Source organism: Miscanthus floridulus, chromosome 9 (assembly GCF_019320115.1).
Source record: "Miscanthus floridulus cultivar M001 chromosome 9, ASM1932011v1, whole genome shotgun sequence".
In the NCBI taxonomy this organism is placed as follows: domain Eukaryota; kingdom Viridiplantae; phylum Streptophyta; class Magnoliopsida; order Poales; family Poaceae; genus Miscanthus; species Miscanthus floridulus.
In genome coordinates, this window is record NC_089588.1 from 80283801 (window position 1) to 80294598 (window position 10798).

Consider the following 10798-nt stretch of genomic DNA (forward strand, 5'->3'; position numbering starts at 1 on the left):
CTTTCTTAAGCAATGAATCAAGTTGATTAATGAGAATATTTACATGTGTTTCAACAGTTAAAATAAGTTAAATAGATAGGTTTTATTTTTCGTTGCTTCATTAGTCGCTTTTTTGTTGAATCGCGTATAGCGTGTCCTTTGCGTTTGTGTATTCGTAGCGATACGCCGTTTTGCTTATTTTATTGGTTGGTGTACTGTTCTCATATATTCTTATTTGTATGCCATGTATGGATGTATGTGTGGTGATATATGATTCAGTCAATCGGTGAGGTTTACGTGGTGATTAAGAAGCTGTTCTCTAAAGACTAGAAGCTGAGAATTAGAAGCAGAGGAGTGGAAGTTGGATACTAAAGGCTTTTGAGCGTATTGCTTTGGGGGAAAAGCAAGTTAAGGCAAGTATAGCATGGGACTATCCTTGTTACCTATTTACATTTAAACACTTAATTCATATTGCATGTGTCTCCCTTGTTGCCAAATAGGATATCCTAGATATTTGATATCTTGCACCTTGACACCTTTGGGATATTGCATTGGATAGTTTTTGCTAGTGCTTAATCAAAACCATGATCTTGTAACTTGACTAATGATATATGCAATAAACATTAAAATATGACTTTTTAGTAACATGGAACCAGGGGGCTGAAGTGTTTATATGCTTCAGATTCCTCTCCCTAAGGACTTATCTATAAGCGATCATCCGGGACTTACAGTACAGCTGTGAGGGCCATATGGCTCTGGCTTTAGCTCAGTGTGAGGATCTTTTCTAGCTTGTTGGTGGTTACCTTTGAGGCGCAGGGTATGTTTCCTTTGCTGCTAGAAAGTGTGTACCGTGCTGTGATGCCCACGCTTGCCACTCCTAGAGATGGGCCACATACGCCTAGCGGCCCTAACATGTTAGACGAATCTTTTGAAAGGCTTCATAGTGAACCCTTCCGACCTTCCTTGGAAGTGGTTCAAGAGAATAGCTACCTCGGGTGAAAGGGTAAATCACAACTCATAGTGAACGTGTATAAACTCTGCAGAGTATAAAAACTGTTATAACAGCCGTGCTCACGGACACGAGCGGCCTTGGACCCTTATGGAATAGAGATGATCACTAATGGATAATGGTTCTAATAATTGATTGTTTATGCTATACATTAATCATGTTTACCTGATCATGTGTTTAAGGGAATGATAAATCCTTTGCCACCCAACTGCTTAAAAAGATGATCTATTAAAGCTAATCGCAGTAAACCAGTGTCAGCCCTTTTTGAGCCTCATGAACCCCATGATATAATTGTTAAGTATGACATGTACTTACACATGCTTTATTTTCTATACATTGGATAAAAATCCCGGATAGGTACCAGATTGCTGGTTTGGAGGAGTTAGGCTTGTGGTTAACCAGTCAGTCGTCCCTGTGGATTCGGAGTCTTCGCTAGAAGATTGGAGTCAACTTTCCACTGTCTATACTCTGAGGGTACTTTTCTTTTACTAATACGTTATGTAATAAGTATTGTCTGTTGATATTACCTTATTTGTGGCTATATATGAGATTTGACTTCCTGGGCTCACATATAGTGTGTATCTGGTTTTGTCTTTAAAACCGGGTGCTACAGCTACTGTCGGGGACCAATACTAGGGTACCCAAAGAGGAGGAGCTATTAGTCATCAACATTGATTCAACCGAGCAGTCAAGAGCGCGCCTATAGCTCCAACCGACCCTAGGTGCGCGGGCTCCGCCTCGCCCAACCTCCAGGGGCGGGCTTCACCTTGCCCGACCCTGAGGCCATGATCTCCACCTCGCTCAACCTCCGAGGGCGGGCTCCATGTCACCCAACCCTGAGCCCATGATCTCCGCCTCGCCTGACCCCGAGGCCACGATCTCTACCTCACCCGACCTCTGAGGGCAGGCTCCACCTCGCCTGACCCCAAGGCCACGATCTCTGCCTCGCCCGGCCCCAAAACCATGATCTCCACCTCGCTCAACCTTCAGGGGCAGGCTCAGCCTCGCCCGACCCTGAGGCCACGATCTCTGCCTCGCTCGACCACTAGGGGCGGGCTTCGCCTCACCCGACCCTGAGGCCACAGGCTCTGCCTCACCCGACACCATGACCACGGGCTCTGCCTCGCTAGACCTCTTGGGTGCGGGCTCTGTCTCGCTCGATGGGGACCCATATCGTTGCCAACCACTCTAGGTCTAAGCGTATGGTCCTGGGTCAAAACTCTAACACCAAGGAAGAGACCGACAGGTCCCGATGTAACCCGCGGCCATGACGAGCCATACTTGAGGATTCACATCAAGAACAGCGTTGGGCGTACTGGTGTTGTTTTGTCTTACCCTCGTACGAACACTAACAGGCATGTCAGTTCACCACGACATCCACCGAGATGGAGTGGAGCGCCATGACCGGGGATGACACCTACGCATGGCGCTAGTGACGGATAGGACCATGATGTGGAGCTGTCCCTATTGTCATCTATAGGGTCGACGGGACTCACATGGAGGAGAAGAAGGACCCAGCAATCCTAGAGGCCTTCCTCTCTCTCTCGTTCTTCTCCTTTTCTTTTGCTATAACCCGCGCTTTCCCTTGGCCTATAAAAGGGAAAGCAGGGCGCCCCATGAAGGGGATCCTGAACCGATCGACCCATCAAGATCTGATATAGATCCGCACAAGAGCACAACATGAACACATAGCTAAGAAGCGATCGAGCTCTCAGCACCCACTCACTCCTTTCACCATAGACTTGGGATCCTTTCCTCTCTCTCGCCCGTTTATAACCCCTACTACCATCTTTCGGTTCTAGTAACATGAGCAGCAGTGACGAACTAGACGTAGGGACTTTCTGCCCGAGCCAGTATAAATCTCGTGTCCTCTATGCACACCATTCGAGCCAGACGCGCAATAATACAAATTTACTCATCGGTGGTAACTCGAAACACCGACAATTTCTGTTTGGTGGTACTTCAGCACATTTGCTATCAGGTGCCCAATTTCTCGCACTTCAAGATAGAATCTTTGTGTGATGGTGATGTCCCCATTCCGCAAGTAAGCGAATACTGGGTGAGCTACAACCAAATGGATGTGGTAAAGTCGACGTCACTGATACCTGAGTCATGGTTATTTATTGTATTGTTATTTTAATAACGATATCTCATTTTTTGCCCACTTGCAGGTGGTGCTCCATGATAGTACCTATGCTGCATTGGGCTTGTTGGCCATTCTAGACCAAGCTACGGAGAGACTCGGGTATGACTGGGAGTACTATACTAGGAACCTCGGCCAGCACACTACTACAAGACGCTAGTTCTGCATATGATTTACTAACAGGGCCAATGGTCGTTCAGTAGGTTACATCTATGGACGATCATGTCACCGGTCTTTTGAGGCATGAGAGACTACAATCGTACGGGCATTGGCCTTCATTGATAACTATGGTTATAGAATTAGTGACATCAATTACCATGCTTGGATGCAAATGTATGGTGCTACGCATCCACCCCCGAATTTGTGTTTGTTTAGGTTTAATTTGCAAGGTTTAAGTTTAATTCAGCTTGTGTTTGTCATGTAATTCATATGCTGTGGAACCAGAACTCTAAATTTCGGTGCCGTATTGGTATCAAACTTTTTCTCAGGCTTGCACATGCCACGGGTGAATGAAACACCAAGTTTGGGATTTTTCTGAGATGGTTTGGTACTTTCTTTGATGTAATTGAATTTTCGCGCGACATCACCGATTAATTAAAGGTTGAACTGAGCCTACCCAAAAGGATCTGGAATGGTGCCAAACTTTTGCACTGGGTCTTATGTGCCCTAGGGACCAATTTTTTGTCGAGGTGGATGCAAAATTCTAGTGTGCCCAACATGTAATTGGGCCTCTTTTCTCCCTTTTAGCACAAAGAAAAATATAATAATAAAGAAAATGATCAGAAAAACCTAAAATCTTGCATGGGGCCATAATTTGGGTGTGCATGCTTGCAAAAAAATTTGAAGCCATTTAGACATAGGCGGTACATACCTGCTTCACAAACCTATAGATGTCGTCTCATGTTATGATGACTAAACACCTAGGTTCCCAAGGTTTCTGTGGTTCCTATGCATTCTGGTGTCGTATTGGTCTCAAACGTTTTCTTAGGCTTGCATGTGCCACGGGTGAAGGAACCACCAAGTTTGGAATTTTTCTTAGATGGTTTGATACTTTCTGCTGTTTAATTGAATTTCTGTGTGACGTCATCGATTAATTAGAGGTTGAACTGAGCCTACCCAAAACGATCCGAAATGGTGTCAAACTTTTCCATAGGGTCTTATTTGCCCTAGGGACCAATTTTTGGTCGAGGTGGATGCAAAATTCTAGTGTGCCCAACATGTAATTGGGCCTCTTTTATCCCTTTTAGCACAAAGAAAAATATAATAATAAAGAAAATGATCAGAAAAACCTAAGATCTTGTGTGGGGCCATAATTTGGGTGTACATGCTTGCAAAAAAATGTGAAGCTATTTGGACATAGGCGGTACATACCTGTTTCACAAACCTATAGAAGTCGTCTCATGTTACAATGACTAAACACCTAGGTCCCATTGTCGTATTGGTTTGAAACTTTTTCTCAGGCTTGCACATGCCACGGGTGAAAGAACCACCGAGTTTGGGATTTTTCTAAGATGGTCGGCGTAGAGATCGCACAAGGCGTCTTAGTAGACGGCGGCCGCGTTGGTCAACCCATAGAGCTGGGCGACCGCGGAGCCTTGCGCTTGAGCTTCTTGCCCGGCCTTAGGCATACCGGATCTAGAGAGAGGCCGACGTTGCACCGTTCGCCCCTTTGGAGTTGCCGTGATGGTTAGATATGTATCTTGCCACCTCGGGCGCCGAGATCTAGAGGAACGCTTGGTGCTAACCGACGGGAAGTGCTGGAACGGTGGGAACTCATCGTCGTAAGGAGACCGACTCCATGAGCGACAAGCATTCAACTAGTTTTTTTATCAACCCGGTCTATAGAGGATATCAGATCGTCCTGCTGGATAGGCTTCCTCAGCCGGCGTGGCACTGATGGGCGAGTTGTCAGAGAGGAAGGTGACCCTAGGAGAGATCCCGAGATCGTATCTGCTGGCGTAGCTATTGGTGCGATCGCTGCAGGGTTGCCCTACACCGGTTGGACGATTTCCCCGTCGCCATTGGCGTTGATGACCCAGGTGATGGATCCGACCATGAAGGATTGGCCGGGCCTGGGAGCGAACGTAGAGCTCGGGAGGCGTACCATCTGGCTCATCATGGGATCAAGCGCACACCCCTACCTGACGCGCCAATTGTCGACTAAAGATGCTCGGCAGTCCACCGAGGGGGCTACCCACTATGGTAGATTGATCGAAGAGGTCCGCGTGAACATGAACTAGATGGTGATAGAGACACAAGATTAGACAGGTTCAAGCCGTCAGCTCGACATAATACCCTAATCCTGTGTCCTGTCAGTTTGCATTGGCTATCGTATATGATTGCGTGTGGTTTAAGGGGTCCCTACCCGCCTTATATAGCATGGGGTAGAGTTACATGCCGATCAAGTCTAAGTCTAATCGGGTGACAAATAATCTTTACATGAATATTTCATTTGGCATATCATAATAGATCCTATGCTATATCTTTAAGATGTCGCCGAGACGCCTTGGGGCGTGCGCCGAGTAGTGCCGTACGCCGCAAGCCCTCATCTTGTGGGCTGGACCGTCCCTGTTGGAGCGGTCCATGTCCATCACCGTGGGTACCTGGGGTCAGAACCCCACACTATATAAGCTCTCAACTATAAAACGTGATATTATAACCCTTAAAATATCTAGTAATGTTCAAATAACCCCTTGATAATCTTGTAGAAACGTTTGGACACCATATCCCACCACACTAGTTCAAATGTCTTCCTGTCCACAGTTTGAACCAAATCTGCCAAAGATTCACGGAAAAGAAAGAAGCCAATCGGTGGCAAAAAAGAACAGGAATATTATAGGAGGATAAAAAGATAACCAAAATATACGGACTGGCCACATTCTTATCTTTCTACGGCTCAAGATTCCCGACTAGCCGGTTATGGAACATCAGTTGTTCAAAGGTTCCACATTGTTGTCACACACATATATATACATGCATATGCACGAATCACAGAAAGATACAGAGTTTGAAGTGATTTAGTTGACGTGTATCCACACTGTTGCATTGATTCAATAGATCGCTATGGCATCTTCTCTTTTCCAAAAGCTGGATCGGATCAGGATAGGTGTGTGGCAGCACACTTTCCACTTGGTGCGTGCTGATACCACAACAGTTAGAACTACTATCAACCACCACGGTGCACTTGCCAACGACCGGTGGGCGTAATCCTATGATTGTAAAATACTTGTTCACATCTTTTTATTTTTCCTGCGTTGAAAACAAGGTTCAGAGAAAGGTAAAATTTGTGAAGTGTATACAGTCTCTTGAATTGTACCATGTTCTAACTCAAATTGTGAACATACGATAATTAAGAACTTAAGTTTAGAACGTTCATATCAGCCATGCACTCATCTAGAACCGTGGACCACTGTTTTCCTTGCTCACCTTACCACAGCATCACTTACGTCCAAGTCCACAAGTGGGACACATCCAAAATCCAATAGTTCTTTTTTGTCTGTCGAGCTTCTTCACCACATTATTAACTAATTTATTTTGGTGAATCAATAGCCAGTCCACGAACAATTATAGAAAAGAATAATTCTTTCAAGGTTTAGATCATAAATATAGTCGACCACGAAACCAATTGACCAACACAACTATGCGTGTAGATATGTGTATATCCATGGCATATATATACTTTGTGTGGCTTTTACAAAAGAAATAACAATACGGCCATGAAAATCCAAGTGTGGATTGACCAGTAATAAGGTGGGCGAGCTCACACCTTGTTAGAGCATCTCCAAGCGTCTTTTTTATTCCACTCTTAAAATCATTATTTGGAGAGTCATTTGCGTAAAAGTAGCTCTTAGATCTTTTCATCCTCCAACAGCTTCTTTGGCTAGCAAGAAATCCGAAAAAAGACGATGACAATATTTAGAGATCTAATTAGAGAGGTTGTTGCATCCTTGGAGGATAATTTTTCATCAAAATCTCTATTGGTATTCCTCTTAATAACATATTATAGAAGAGCATCTCCAAAAGTCTCTCTTCAATTTACTCTCTACATCATCATTTCGAGTAATTTGAATAAAAATTGCTCTATATATCTTTATCTTGTGTGAGAGCCAGCACCGTGCTCCAACTTTAACTGTCGAGAAATCTGAAACAAAGGGTAGCTATATTTCGAGATCTCATTAAATAAAGATATTGTAGGTTTTTTTCATCAAAATGTCTATTCCTTATTAATTTGGACGAATATAAAGAGGCTCTTAGAGTTGTTCTTCGGTTGGGCTTCATCAGGCCCTGTCAAATCTGTAGGGCCCCTCTGTCACCAAAAGACATGCTAGTTTGTTCAGTAAACATCAGAGAATAAAAACTAAGAAACCACAAAAGTATCCAATACGAGAAACTCGTCTGCATCTAGATATCACAATTTGCAATTCCAGAAAAGCTATAGGCATCTAATATATAAAGGGAAAAGGAAGTAAAAGCAAAATGGGATCAACATCCTCGCCTGCTTTTAAATATTCAGTTGCTGATGCAGTGGTGCTCTATTTAATTATCAGGCTCACCGCAGGAAGTCCTACATTGTACAATGGAAAAGACCACACAGCAACTCCATGCCTCGAGCAACAGAAAACCAAAAACATTACAAGTATCTTTACTTGGTGTTGCTCTTGTTCTGTTGCTCTTCTTGGCCTCTCCCGTCTGCTCCTGCAAAGAAGAGGAGAAGACCACCCTCCTTGGGTTCCTCGATGGTCTCTCTCAGGCCTCTGCCCTCAACACTTCTTGGAAAAATGACACAAACTGCTGTTTGTGGGAGGGTGTTACTTGCAATGACGATGGGACTGTCATGGATGTCTCTCTGGCTTCAAGGGGCCTTGAGGGGCACATATCACCCTCACTTGGAAATCTCACCAGCTTGTTGAGGCTCAACCTGTCTGGAAACTCACTCTCCGGTGGACTCCCACCAGAGCTGCTATGGTCCAGCAGCATCGTCGTCCTCGATGTTAGCTTCAACAAGCTCAGTGGAGAGTTCAACAAGCTGCCATCCACCCATGAACTGGCAATGAAGGTAATCAACATCTCAAGCAACTTTTTCACAGGATATTTTCCATTTGCCACACTAGATGGCATGAAGAATCTGGCGACTCTCAACATGAGTAACAATAGCTTTACTGGGAAATTTCCGAGCACGGTTTGTGTTGACAAGCCGTTCTTTGTGGTGCTTGATCTCAGTTACAACCAGTTTCATGGTGGCATACTCCCGGAGCTTGGCAACTGCTCTATACTGAGAGTGCTTAAGGCTGGACATAACCAACTCAGCGGGACACTCCCGGCTGAGCTCTTCAATATCACATCATTAGAGCACCTCTCATTCCCTAATAACCATTTTCATGGAAAACTTTATCCTGAGCATCTAGTCAAACTCAGCAAACTAGTTGTCCTTGATCTTGGCGGGAATTCGCTAAATGGCGAGATCCCAGATTCAATTGGGCAGCTCAAGATGCTGGAGGAGCTTCACTTAGACTATAACAACATGTCTGGAGAGCTGCCACCATCTCTGAGCAATTGCTCAAATCTCACAACCTTCATCCTCAGGAGGAATAACTTCCATGGAAAACTCACAAATGTCAACTTCTCCACCCTATCTAATCTAAAGATTTTAGAGTTTAGATTAAACAAGTTCACTGGCACATTTCCAGAAAGCCTCTACTCTTGCAGCAACCTTATTGCACTGCGGTTATCTCACAACAGACTCCATGGTCAGTTTTCATCCAGAATAAAGAATCTCAAGTCCCTAAAATTCCTATCATTTTCCAATAACAACTTTACAAACATCACAAATACACTTCAGATCCTCAGTTCCTCTATGACCCTCTCTCTCTTAATAATGGGGGGAAACTTCAAGCATGAGACCATGCCAGACTATGATACATTTTATGGCTTTAACAATCTCAAGGGACTTGCCATAAACGACTGTTCACTGTATGGAAATCTACCAAACTGGCTGTCCAAGCTTAAACTGTTGCAAGCGCTGCTTTTAAACAACAATCAACTCAGTGGACCAATCCCAGCATGGATTAACACCTTAAACTTCCTTTTCTACATAGACATGTCGAATAACAGTCTTACAGGAGATATACCAGTAGCACTGATGGAGATGCCAATGCTTGAGAAGGCCAAACCAGACAAAATTTTCCCAGACACAATTGTATTTTGGTTGCCTGTTTATTTTACTCCATTTCTCCAATACCGTACGAGCAGCGGTCTCCCAAGAATGATCAATCTAGGCTACAATAAACTTACCGGTGTAATCCCACCAGAGCTTGGTCAGTTAAAAGAACTGCTTACACTCAACCTGAGCTTCAACAACTTATATGGGGAGATTCCTGAATCAATTGGCAACCTCAGCAATCTACAAGTGCTAGACTTGTCATACAACAATCTGACCGGCGCAATTCCTTCGACGTTGGGGATGCTTCACTTCCTTTCCAAATTCAACATTTCTAACAATGATATGGTAGGGCCTATTCCAACTGGAGGCCAGTTCAGCACGTTTCCGGATAGTAGCTTTGTTGGAAACCCAAAGCTGTGCGGCCCTACCCTGGCACGCCATTGTAGTTCAACAGATGCAGCTGCGGTCCCCGTCGTCACCTCCACAGAACAGCATATTGACAAGGTCATCTTTGCGATTGCCTTTGGAATATTCTTCGGATTAGGAGTGCTATATGACCAGATGGTTTTATACAGATACATCTATGTTGGCCCAGTCTGCTTCAACTATAATAGGCAACAATAATGTACGTGCCCTCTGGCTTATGCATATGAAATGGACAGAACTGAAGCAAGAAACAAATACCGAGTGCATTGCGATTGCTATCAGAATCTCCAAGCATGTCATGCATCTCCAGCAGCAAGGTCGACCTGATCGAGTTGTCATGTTCAGAGTTTGGTAATCATGTTCTGCTTGAATTGGATAAATAAAAGGAAACGAAGTAATGGACTGATCAATGGAGGAATAGTAGAATTTGTATTCAAACAATGAACTGTATGTTTAGTCCCTGACCCGTCTCAGGGTTATGTGTAACTTTGTGCAAATTTTCACAAATTGTGTAACACCTTTGTTGAAAACATAATGTCGTGCAGTTCTGAACATTGTCACGAAATGTGTAACATCTCTCTTCAACAACAATGTTACACACAACCTTCTCAATGCACATTAAAAGAGATCTCCACAACGATGTAGAATTTTGTGCAAATTTTCGTAATTTCCTCAAATCTTATAAGGGCCTTGTTGTATGGTGACTCAAATCCTACTTATAGTAGGACTCAAGAGAGGTGTGCTATTAGGACTTCTAGCTCTATTAGGACTTGAGTATAGGATCCTACTAGGAGTAGGGACTCCTACATACATGTATGGGGAGGGGACTATATAAACAAAGGGTAGTGTCCATAGGCATGTACCAAGCCAAAGCTAAGTTTGGTCTTAAATGAAAGGGATCTTCTAGAACATATAGCAGAGGTCTTGGTGACTTGGTTGAACATGGGTAATTTGGAAGATTAGGAAAAGATGAGCAAATTGATTTTATTGTTCTTGTGGAAATGGGTTGGGATAACTTCCCAGACAGGACCCCTAAAAAAAACTTTGCTGTGGCAAAGAATTTTTTTTGGCACTGCATGGC

At 44.0% G+C, this 10798-nt stretch overlaps 1 pseudogene; it reads left to right on the forward strand.

Moving 5' to 3' along the window:
- Positions 1-7707: 7707 nt before the first annotated feature.
- LOC136482233 (receptor-like protein 2) lies at positions 7708-10234 on the forward strand (annotated as a pseudogene).
- Positions 10235-10798: the final 564 nt, after the last annotated feature.